Source organism: Lontra canadensis, unplaced genomic scaffold (assembly GCF_010015895.1).
Source record: "Lontra canadensis isolate GAN:19392208 unplaced genomic scaffold, GSC_riverotter_1.0 scaffold179, whole genome shotgun sequence".
NCBI lineage: Eukaryota > Metazoa > Chordata > Mammalia > Carnivora > Mustelidae > Lontra > Lontra canadensis.
Genome location: NW_022631173.1, coordinates 2,294,576 through 2,307,641, shown reverse-complemented (window position 1 = coordinate 2,307,641; position 13,066 = coordinate 2,294,576).

Below are 13,066 nucleotides of genomic sequence, written 5' to 3'. Positions count from 1 at the left end.
CCATGGTCTTGGGGCATTTGAAGTCCAGTTGGAGAGAAAGGACTTGCGGAGAACAGTAGCCATGCAGAGAGGTCGCATGGACAGCCTGCGAGCCACTGCCCTGGGCCCGTGCCCCTCTCTCCCTCGGCCTGCCAGGCATCCACCCAGCCTGGAAAATACCATGACCATAACTATCTGACACCCACAACCAGGCCAGGATCCCTCTCCCATTCCCACCTCCTCTGGGTCTGCCTCTGTCACGTACCAATCACTGTCCTGTGATGTTTATCTCCCCAACTAGGCGGGATAGTCCAAGGGGCAAGGACCAAGAGCCAAGGACCACGTCCCAAGTGACTTTGTACCCAGAAAGTAACAGTGTCCAGTAAATGGTGACTTAGTAATACTCTAAGGTCCTGGAAGGTTCGCATGGTGGCTGGCTGGGTTGCAACCTGGGGAGCCAGCCCGGGGGGAGGAGCCTCCTTCAGCTGGAGTGTACACATCATGCCTCAGATGTCCGGAAAGAGAACCCAGTCCTGTCCCATTGCCAAGGACACAGTGAGAAGGTCCCTTCCTTTCTCTCTCGTGTCTAGGCTGCCCCTATTCTCATCTGATCCTCCTCAGTGCTGTCTCTGATCATTATACTAATCACTCACCACAACTGGCTACAAATAAAATTCTAGTCCTTTGAGGCTTAACCACAGCTGATTCTATGAACACCTCCTATTGGTGCTGCCTCCACATTTCTGTGACCTCTGACCTTTGACCTCATCATTGTCACCTCACCTGGCCATGCTTTTCCTTGCTGTTCCCCACTGACCTTTACTGGGAACTCAGCTTTCCCCCCTCATTTTCCCCAAAACCATTCCCTTGAAGCATTTGTGTGCCACCAAACGTACTGAAGGTTTGGGGAAGGAAAAACTCTTAAACCTCAGAGGCACAATTTAAAATTAAGTATTGAATATCCCTGTTTTGAAAGCTTCCAGCAGCCTCTGAGGGTTCCCCACAGGCCTCTGAGTCTCTAACCTCCTGCTGTCTGCACTGTGGTGCTCGCTCCCTCCCCTCTACAGACTCCATCATCCTGCAGGGCCTCCTCTGCAGAGTCTCATGGTCCCCTGACTTCACCTTTGAAGAAAATGTCAGAGTGATTTCTTCGTAGAATGATTCCACGAATATTCATCCTACCTCGTAGATTGTAAGCTCCCCCCCAAGTCACCATCAAGTGAAAGAATAAATTAATGACAGAAAGAGCATCCTCCGCAGAAGAAACCAAATGTTCAAAACATAGAGGTGGGGGAAAACCATGACATAATCAGGAAACAAAAAGTAGTTTAAAATATCTGCACTGGTAAGGTCCCCACTGGCCCATCTGGCTTCTTTGCACAAGTGAGCAAAAAGTGCCTTTCCTTCTTGGTGTGTGTGACCCCTTGCCAGGGCTCACTGGTGGCTGCATTTCCGCCCCTACCTGCCCCCCTGGCCAGATCACGTGTGCAGGGCACCACCTGCACAAACATAGGAGGTAGCCCCGCTGTGTTGGGGAGTGGCGGGGGAGGTAAACAGGGGCTAGCTCATGCTAAGCCTGGAATTTTGTTACTTCTTTCCTGGATCGCTGCACCAGCCTCTTGACCCTCACCCATCTCTGTGTTCAAGCTCTCCTCTTCCAATTCATCCTACCACCAGAGCAAGAATGATCTTTGTTAAATGTAAGTCTTGTGTTGCCTATCCGTGTCAGATTCTCTACAATGTTTCCTAGCCTCGCAGGACGCCTATGAAAACTGCCAGCAGTACCGTCAGGGTTCAGTCCTTGGCACTCCTTCTCTACTGCGGCCAAAGAGAGGCTGTTCGGCAGAGTGGTTAAGAGCAGGGACTTGGTAGCCTGACATTCTGGAACCTTCTGGCTCTGCCCCTAGCTAACATGATCCCAGGAAAGCTGCTTAACCTCTCTGACTCCCTTCTACAAATTGGAGATGTTAACTGCAGCTACTTCATAGTAGAGCCATTGAGGGGATACATAAGTATAAGTATCTACATAAAGTATTCTTAACAGTGACTGGCACATAAAGTCATAATTAAACTCAGTAAACATTAGCTATTATTGCTACTAGTAGAGCTGAGATGGGCGCACAGGATGCTTGACACTACGTCGTCCGTTATTTCAGAGCCAGCACAATGTGCTGTCAGAGCAAAGCAGGGGAGTGGTCAATTTTTCCTGAGGAATCAGGAAAGGCCATAGCAGGAAAGTTCATGATGGAGCTGGACTTTGGAAGATGAGTAGGAGTTTTCTAGGACAAGTCACGCAAGCAGGAGGGACGGCATGAGCCAAGGCGGCAAGATGCGAAAGTGCATGGCACGTTCCCACAGAATAGGGACACTGCTCATTTGCAAATACTGACCTTGCACATTGAATCTCCCTTTACAAATCATGTTTCATTCCAGCCTCTCAGCTCGAAGGCAGAGAGCTCTGAGATTCATTGACCAGAGACGGGAGCGGATTCTGCATCTGAGCCCTGCTGCAGCAGCTGCCCCAGCCCCACTTGTGTCTCCCAGGCCAGCATCAGCGCTGTTTGCTGGGTGACTTCCTGTGGAAAGCCCTACAGCTCTGTGCCGGGGCCGGGGGGGGGGCTTGCTGTGAACCCTCTCCGGAGTTTCTCAGGGGCTTGAGCCCTGGCTGCCCACGGTGCTAACCTGTCTATGAGCGCATCCCAAACAGCCACCTTCCCTAATGAGGAAACACTGTCGCATTTCCTCACATTCCTGCTGGCCTCTTGGGATCCCGACAAATAAACTACTTGTACCTGCTTTTATGTGCTACTTCCAGCAAACCAAACTCAGTCTTTTGAGACTCTGACGTCCATGTGACTGAGCTTGATTTTGCTACTACTTGCTTTGTGAGCACCCCTGGGCCCCACAATACCTCAGTTTCTTCATTCTTAATGAGAGTGGGGCAGGGGCTGCAGAGATAGGAATTAGCTGAGATGGGATCTAGGAGTCTTCTAATGCCAACATGGCATGCTTTTGGCTCAATCCCAGCTCTGGGGTGGGTGGGGGGTAGTGGGCAGTGGTGGAGGAGAGGTATAAGGAAAACAAGCCGCACACTGGCACGCTGGGTGGAAACAGCACAAAGAAAGAAACACTGAAAGATAGTTTTTAGAGAATTGAAATGGGTTTGCCATGAGCAATAACGACATTAAGAAGTTGCTCTGGACTGTGAAAGGCTGATGTTTAAAAACCAATAGTGCTCTTAAAAATACCATGAAGAAACATTTCAAAAAGTGATTTGTAATCGAGCTTGGACTACAAAAGCACTCAATTTAATATGTGAGGCTTGTAACTATGTCCCTGGGTGTGAGAGTTCACATCAGTTAGAAGGTGGTGGAAGCTGCTGGGAGCCCAGGCAAAACAGGGTCAGTTTTCCATTAACCCACAACTAGTGTCTCTCTCAACTTCCGGCCCTAAGTAAGATAACTGTAATTTCTTCTTTTTCTCCAGGGTGAAAAGTTGGGAGAACTTTAAAGGTTATATATATAAATATAAATCCTAGAGACTTAAATTGAGCTAGTAACAGTTTACTTTCATATTTCAAAATCAAATCTCAGCTTTAGCTCAGACTCACAATGTAGAAATGTCAGATTTGTTATAGCGGTCTTACATAAAATCCACAACTTTCATTTAAAGAGGAAAGAAAACCTCCACCATTTTATCTTATCCCCTGAATAAAATGCAAAAGCCTGATCCATCTCTCAGAGTGGTTTGTGTGTAAATTTAAAAGAGAAGGACCCTCAGGTCAGATAGCTCAGCTCTCCTTTGCCCCTTGGGCCAGGTCATACATTCTCTGATTAGCCTCCTTGATAAGTAAAGCTCGCCAGGCTCTGCTTGTATGCCTCCAGTGATGGAGAACTCCCTAACGCAGAGCTGGAAGCCACCATTGGACTACACGGACCATTAGAAAGTTCTTTCTTTTACTGCCTAAACTCTGCATCCCTGCATTTCCAACCATGTACACAAACAAACCCAGCACTGTGAAGATAACTCAAATGAATCATTTACTCCAAATTACATCCCCACTATTGGTGACTTATTCTTAAAAGAATAATTCACAAAACTGGGAACGACCTGTAGAAGGGCAAATTAATCTGGAAGGAGAAGTACATGAAAACTAAAGAAACTGGCCATTTTAGACCACTCACAATTGTTTTATAAAAATGATTCCAAATCAATCACTTCATTTAGCTCTCAGTAGCACTCTAGGATGTTGAATTACTTACAAATGAAGAAACAAACTCAGAGGGGCCATGAGATGGCCTAACCCCATCACTCAATAATGGAGGTGGTCTTCTAGCCCAGAGACGGGACTCTGCCTTCAGATATCACCCCACTGCCCTGCTCACATATGCAGCAGTCTTTGTGGATGGTGCTAGCTTTCAGGCACACAGAATAGATGTGCAAAAAAATGGCAGTCCAAGCAGAAGTCAATCTAATAAAAAAAAGGCAGGCAAGTAAGGTATTGCAGTACACTGCAATAAGGACTGAAAGTAGAGGAAGGAACAAAATACTCTGGGGAAATAGAGGAGAGAGAAACAAATTACCTGGCAGAGTTGGGGAGGTATGCTCACAGATATGACATTTAATTTGGATTTTGAATGGTGAGTAGAGATTTCTGTGCAGAAAAATGGAATGCATTATATTCCAGGCAGAAGGAAAGGCACAAAGCAAGACAAGTTGGTCATAGGGCGTGGCATGTTTGGGGAAGAGTGAGGTGCTTGGTGAGGCTGAAGCATCAGACGTGAAGGAGTATAAAGCAGACCAGCTTGGAGAGATAGGTAGAGGCAATGCTAAGGCCACGGAAGGCCACTGTAAATGGAGCGCCATGATGTAGCCGAGAATGGGATAGGGTCAGGGAGGGGGAGGAAGGGCAATGAGTACATATCCAAGGAGCATCTTTTTTTTTTTTTTTTTAAGATTTTATTTATTTATTTGAGAGAGAGGCAGTGAGAGAGAGCATGAGCAAGGAGAAGGTCAGAGGGAGAAGCAGACTCCCCGTGGAGCTGGGAGCCCGATGCGGGACTCCGGGATCATGACCTGAGCTGAAGGCAGTCGTCCAACCAACTGAGCCACCCAGGCGTCCCTCCAAGGAGCATCTTATTGTTTGTTTAGGAAAATTGTTAACGCGAGAGAAAGAGAAGAAATTAAAGGGTCAGAGGCTGCTAAGGGATGGCTGTTTACAAGATTGTTGGGGTATCACTGCAAGAAAGGGAAGAAATAAGGAAGAGTCCCCTGAGATGAATGGATAAGCAAAATGTATACACACACAATGGAATACCACTTAACATAAAAAGGTATGAAATTTTGATATTTACTACAACACGGATGGACCTTGAGAACGTTATGCTTAGTGAAATAAGCCAGTCACACGAGGACAAATGTATGATTTCACACATATGAGATGCCTAGTATAGGCAGATTCAGAGAGACACAGAGTATAATAGAGGTTCCCAAGGGGTGGGGAGAGGGGAGAAGGAAAGAATATTGTTTAATGGAGATGGAGTTTATGTTGAGGACGATGAAAAACTTCGGGGTATAGATGGTGGGGACGGGTACCCAGCATTGTGAATGTGTTTAATGCCACTGAATTATATAGTTACAAATGGTTACAATTATAAATGTTGCTATATATATTTATACAATAAAAATAAGGATTGGTGGATGGATGGATATATGCTAAAGCAAATCCAGTAAAATGATGAGTTCAGGTCTGAGCATACTGTTGTGTCTGTGGGTCTGGGGCCTGGGAAGATCAGGGCTGTAAAAGGTTCTTATAATTCCTGCTTGGGAAAAACAACCTACCTCACAGAGCTAGTACTGAATCTGTATTTTTTGTGTTGGGGGTGGGGGGGGTGCTGCCCAGAGGTTAAGTAATTTTTGGATAGTGAGTCACTTGAGGCTTTATTTCATTGGGGTCAACTGGGAAAGGGAGAGGGTGAGGCTTCTCTCTGTCCAGCAAGGCTTCTGGAACTGGTTTGGATTACACACATGTGACCATAGAATTTGGAGGTGGGAAGAGGCGAGGACAGGAAGGACATGCGCCAACTACTGGCAGCTTTGTGGGGAGGCCGACTTCACCGGAACTGACAAGGAACCGCCCCATTTCAGACCCACCTTGTCAGCGGTCCCACCCTTCTGGGAGCAGCTCACATCCAGTGACTAGTAAGTATAAAGGCACTGTCATTTCAGCGTCATGAGAAACAAATCTGATGGGTCATTTTAGCTCAATAGCCCCCCTGGGGTTGGCCAAGGCTGCTACCAGGCCCACATCTCAGCTCAACCTCTCCCTATACCCGGTCCTGTGTCCTTCCTTCCACTGGTGTGGACCCAGGGCATTCCCTAATAAACATCTTGCCCTCTGAGCCCCAGGCTCCGAGTCTGATTCCAAACTGTGACTAATCAAGCTTTTTTTCTTTTATAAGATTTATATATTTATTTTAAAGAGAGAAAAATAAGAGAGGAAAAACGAGTGGGGGAGGGGCAGAGGGAGAGAATCTTCAAGCAGACTTCCCATGGAGCACAGAGCCCAGCGCAGGGCTGTTCTCATTCTCACAACCCTGGGATCATGACCTGAGCCGAAACCAAGAGTTGGATGCTTCAGTGACTGAACCACCCAGGAGCCTCTGACCAAACTCCTTTGACTTTACCTAGTCATGGTTCTTGCTACATTCACAAACTCTGCTGACTTGATCTCTGAAGACAGACAATAACCTCTGCCTTCTCTATGTGGACTGGTGAGTAGCTAAGGGCTATGTTCTGTTTTACAAGACAAAGTGTTAACAGGCTTCAATTAATCCAGTTGGACAAGTAACAAAAAGACTCTCATGTATTCAGCAAATAATTCCATCCTGGCTGCCCCCACAGCAAAAGCCATTAAACCTTGTGTGTTTTGTTTTCTCTCTTCTGCAACCCTGAAGTGTTTGCTGACATTTGAAGTCTGGTAATAATCACTGTCCCCTAGCCATGTTTCTGAATCTTCAGGCAAATTCATGGCTGTCCCATTTTCTGAGTCAGATGTTCTAACCAACTAATCCATTCCAAATAGACTTGCTTTTGGATATAAAAGGAAAAGATAAAACAAACATCTTTAAACTTCAGGGTCACAAAATTATACTAGAAAAAGTTCCCAGAGGAAATGCTGGATGGTCACAGAAGACAGGTTTTATTAATAAAAATAAATATATTTGACACTTCTATACGTTGGCATGAATCAAATGAACCAAGACTGGGGATAAAAGATTGATCATTCAAAACCACTTAGAGGGATTTAATTTTTTGTTTTGTTTTGCTTTTGGTTGAAGCCCAGAATATTAGGCAAAGGGCATCTTGCATTGTACTCAAATAAATCTCGGAACACACAGATGGCTTAAAAAGGATAGGGATGCATAAACCTTTATAAATAAAAAGGACTCCAAAGAGATTCATTCCTTAAAATTGCAGCAGAGCGCTGAACAATAGCTTATGTTTACTGAGCACATAGTGCCTGCCACTATGTTAAGTCTTCATATGTATTTTCTTGTTGAACCCTTCGGACCTGACTGAGATAGGTAGGACCTTGGTGTGCAATGTGAAGGATGCCTCCCTCCTACAGTTGGGCAACATGAAACCCTGGGCCAGACATTACTTTCTCTTTCTGGGATGAGAAAATGGAGGCAAAGAAATTATTTGGCCCCTTGTCACCAACTCACACCATCGGTGCATGATTCCAGCAGGACAGGAAGCAGGCAGACTTGACTAAGCCAGGGCTCTTAGCATACTGCCCCGCACTTCCTCCTCTGCTAGAAGACACGAGAGCTCATTGCGGCAGGCTGGGTAGCGTAGTCTCTGTTACGGTGTGGTCCTCCTTGTCCTGGCTGTTCTCTCTGCCTGAGCTAGCTACCCTGCTGCTCTTCTCTGCCCACTCAACATCCATGCTTCCTTTAAGGCTCAAATGTCTCAACTTTTCCTTGGACCCTTCCTTCTTTTGGCAGAATTGACCAGATTCTCCCTTTGTCTTCACAGTACTCTGTACCTAGATATTTTGTTTTTCCAAGATAGAAGAGTAACAGCATTCAAAATGTTAATAAATGCATGTCTGGTCTTCCCAACAGTGGGTTGGGGACAGGTATTTCTCCTGGTCCTGGAGACAGGGAGGAAGGATTTTGTCCTGCCCCTTTACTTGCCCACCAGCCCACAACTCTTTTTGTTTTCCTCTCCCTTCAGCTTCTAGAGCTCACAACTGGATTGGTTTGTATTTATTATTGCATTTTCCATGTTGAAGTTTAACCTATCTCATTGTCTCATTCTCCTTAGGACTTGAAGTTCCTCAAAAGTAGGAATGGGACTTCATTTATCCTTGTATCTGCTTTCCTTGGCACCTAGAACCGAACCTGGCAAAAAAATGCTCAACAGAGTTCAAGAAATGCTCCAGTGTCCCACTAAAGTTGAGTGCTGGATGCGTGTCTCTCTTAGTTCAGTGACAGCAAAGTGCTTATCAAATACGTAAATCTGCAGGACATGACTCAGAATGCTAAGTTCAAATGTTACTGATGGAATAAAAATTTATTAGTCCATTTCAAAATGGCTTCACGGATTACACAAAACCTTTATCTTAGCTCTTTCATTTGTGCTATGATGGAAGAAGGGTTTCCATTTCAGAGGGAAACCACCATGAGCTTAAATTAAATATGCCATGATGTCTGTCCTGGGATAATGATGTCTTACATAATAGGTTGTGCAATATGGTAAGTAAAAAAATATGTATTATAATCAACGTAAGGTAAAGGTGTATGATAAGTTATCATATAAAGGACTCATGGTAGTCGAAATGCACCTGTGCTTCTCTCATGTTGAAATTTATATGAAATTAGAACACTAGGCCAAAGTAATTTATCTCTAAATTTGGAGAAACAGATTAACATTTACACTGACAGCTAAAGTCTTTGGACACAGTAAGTTCATCCAGATGGATGGAACTGGAGGCAAACACTCATTATTAGTCAGAGCTGATGATGTAACATCAGTACATAAGACGTAGCTGACAGGACACTTCTGTTATTGTTTTATGGGTTCATTCTACACTGGTGACCTGGTCCCCAAGTTTGCTCTATGTCAGAAACAGAAAATTTGAAGAGGAAAAAGAAATTCTGAGATAATGAGATGTGCCAATTGTCAGCAAGGACAGGACAGACATCAAAGTAGCATCAGTGCTAAAAATAAAAGAAAGAACCGTAATCACACAGAGGCAGTGACTGCGGGCACAAAGGCTCCCCTCCACCTCAGCAGCCCTGTGCCTATGTGGGCTGACACAGCACCTGCTGTTCATGTTGGTGAGCCAGAATCATCAAGAATGCATTAGAATGTCTAGTTCAAGGAGGTTAGGCAATATGTGATACATTTAGATGTTGCAGTCAATAGTTAAAAGAACAAATATTTTAATGGCAGTATAATGGAACTCTTTGAGAAATTCAAATATTCAGAACTCATTAGGGTTCAAGTAGCTAAGGTTATACTATTCAGGGACTTTATATAATAGAGAATGTAAAGCCCATCCTTACATAATTTTCTTTATTATAATCTTTATTATAATACCATCAGATATCATTGCCTTTTCTAATTCAGATTCAACTCAAACATCACTACTTTTTAAATTAGTTCATCTCAATATACTTAACTTGAAGTACAACCCAATTTATCTTAAAAATCATTTACATGGAGGAGCGCTTGGGTGGCTTGGTTGGTTGTCTCCGACTCTTGGTTTTGGCTCAGGTCATGATCTCAGGGTCATAAGACCAAGCCCCGTGTCAGGCTCTGTGCTGGGTGTAGTCTGCTTAAGATTCTCTCTCTCTCCATCTCTCTCTCTCTCTCTGCCCCTCCCACCTTAAAGATCACTTACATGGTGTGGACAATCCTACAAAGAGATTTTCAGATGAGAACATGATGGTGTGTTGCTGAAAATAAAAGGGATAATCTGATTTTTATGCTTCTTTTCCCCTCCAATCTTCACATTAGGTTTAATAATCAATATAAAGAACTGCAATTTATAGAATGTGTGCCCTTGCCAAGTAGCATCAATCATATCTTAATTGTAATTATTCACATCTGGCAAGACTTTGGTCTCACTGGACATATTTTCTCTTCATATCTTATAAACATTAAGAACTTAAGAGAGGCTACATCCTTTATACTCATGTGTAATCTAACAAGCCAGAGAATCATTCAGTGTTTCCAGTTTGCTATTTTACCTTCTAACAAGTTTTATAAAAGTGAAGGGAATGAAACTAACTTGTATTACATACAAGATGTTGCCTACACAAATGCCAGAAAGGAAGCAAAATGAACAGCCAGAACATATGGCAGTGAGCTGACAGCATAAAGGAGCTAGTTCCGCATGAGCAACAAGGAACATCTTGAAATGTACAAGACATATGTGTTTTAGGAAGAAGACTGAAGTGTTTCATAATAAAAACAGGACAGAGCGAACCATAGAGCCGAATAAAGTTTTAATTAAAAATGGATTTTTAGCCTTCAATGGGAATATACAATATGCTTCACAGATGGATTTTCTATTTCAGCCTTACCCAAACCAAAAAGTAAGTGAGACAAATAAAGCTTCTGAAAATGGCACAGAGGCTAAAATGTATGTAAATAATAGAGTGTTCTGGTACAAACAAACAAAGAAGGAAGAACAACCCTTCTGTCATCTATTTTCTGCTTGCATGTTGTGTAAGTAGATCATATAACCTGCTTTCGGTGCAAACACGTTTCTCCTCAGTTGAAACGTATAACAGACACATACACCTACACGTCAAACCATAAAGGAATGGTTAAGTTGCTTTGGAGTATACCAATGCAATGCTAGATAATCATTAAAAATGCAATTATGCATCATTTTAGAAAAATTCAAGTGTACATATTAACACTGAAGTAGTAAGATACAGTATTTATAAAATACAACTTTGTAGCAATTGCATAGACTATCACAATAAAACATACAAAAATATTACCAAGTTATTTCAAGTTTTTACTTTTATGTGAGCAAGTACTTCTATAAATCTTCTAATTTTTATAAAGTATTGCTTTTTTTTAAAATCAGAAAGCAATGTTTGGTAAGTCCAGTTAAAGCTGAAATATCTACCTAGAATATGGATATAAAATAACAGTGATTCTAAGTTTATCAGAAAATGTTTTTATATTAATCTCTGATGCCTGAGCAATGGTGGCCCTGGATAGTTTCATCCTTGTTGGAGGCAAGAAGGAATTATCCCTAAAGTTCACTGGCTATAGGCAAACAATGAACCACATGCAGGCATCCAACAGATTGAAGATGTGACAATTATGCTCTCTGTGTACACAAGGTCCATGGTTAGACTTTTTTATTCTTTTTTCTTGAAAAAAAAATCTAAATCAAACATTAAAGGCTATCTAAATCTCTTTCTAATGCATTTAAACAGCATGAGTTTAAGCTGAAAAATCTTTGGCAATGACCTTAGGATCTGAAAGGGTCTTGATGCCAGAAAATGCTCTTCTATTACAAAATATTTTTTAAAGTTCAGCTGAAGAGTTTTATGTGAGATCTTTAATATGGACCAAAAGTAAATTCAGCAACAGACTTGCTCACTAGGTTTTCTGAAGGCTTCATTTCATGTGGAAGGCACATTTATTTATTGCCAGTATTTACTGACGTTCTCCCTGCACAAAACTCTAGCTCCAGGCAAGTGACCAAACGCTGCCTTCAAACACAGTGGTTAATCCTCATTTCCACACCTTTCTGCTGCTGCTCAGTATTTTCCCTTTTAAAGACTTTTCTCCTTTCCTACCTCTTCCAATCTGATCCACCCTTCAGTGTGAACTCACGTCCCTCTGTGTTCAGGAAGCCTTTTCAGATCAAGGGCACCGGTTCCTCCATCTTTTGAACTCCTACTATTCATGGACTCTTCAGCAATTATAGATTCCTTTGTGATATCTCTTACTGTGATCTTTTCAAGTATTTATACCATCTGCTGAAGTAGACTGAAAATTCAGTGGAAATGTTTGAGAATGATATTTTTTTTCTTTGCTTATCCTATAGTGTTTACCGTGCAAGTGCAATAAATAAGCTAAAAGATGAAAAATAGCCAGAAAAGCAGACTACAAAAGCCTGACTCTTATCTGACTTGTGACCTTTGGGATGTCAGCTACATCTGCTTAATAATACTAGGAGAACGAAATGGCAATATTTGAGCACCTAACAATCTTTTAGGTACGAGGACACAATTCACAATCTATAGTAAAGCATGTGAAGAAGGGCCTTGATGTAATTTCCGTCTACATCTCATCCTCATCTTGGGCCCCAGTTTTACCATGGACCTTTACACCCTGACTATTCTAAAGCTCCTGCAGGTCTCAGAATATGTTGTGCTTTTTTCATGTCCCTGCGAGTTCTGAGGCCCTGCCTTTCCCCTTCTGATCAAATCATCCATTAAGGCTGAGATAAAAGGTTTTCCTTTGTAATGTCTCCCTTTACTCATTAATTGCTTCCTCTTTCATGCTCCTAAAGCATCCACCCAAACATCTCTTTCATCCATTTATATTGTATATTTCCACTACACTTAACTGTTAGGTCCCCAATGTTGGGTCCCTCAATAATGGATCCGTGATTAAAGGAGCAAGACTGATACAAAGTGAAGATCAAGCAAAGCTTTATTTCGTGCCAAGGAACGAGAATCAAACCCACCGGCCAGGGCCGCACCTCTTACAGAGAGGGCGACCCCTCCCTGCCTCACAGACTAACTTTTATAGAGCAAAGGCCATGTGGTTGGGCCGGGCCACACACAGGTGGCCAATGAGATTGTAACCACAGAGAAAGCTGCACAGTCATGCTAGGTCACACATAAGTGACCAATTGAATTACAATTTACCCTATAGTAGACATTTGAACTAGCCTATCACCTTGGTGAGAATTGGCGCCCAAAAGGCGGGGCCCACACTCCTTGGTAGCTAGGGAGACAGTATGTGCGCTTTACTGATTGGATGTCTCCACCTGACCCCACTCATCCCTGCATTCGGGCTGTTATCTCTACCTGACCTG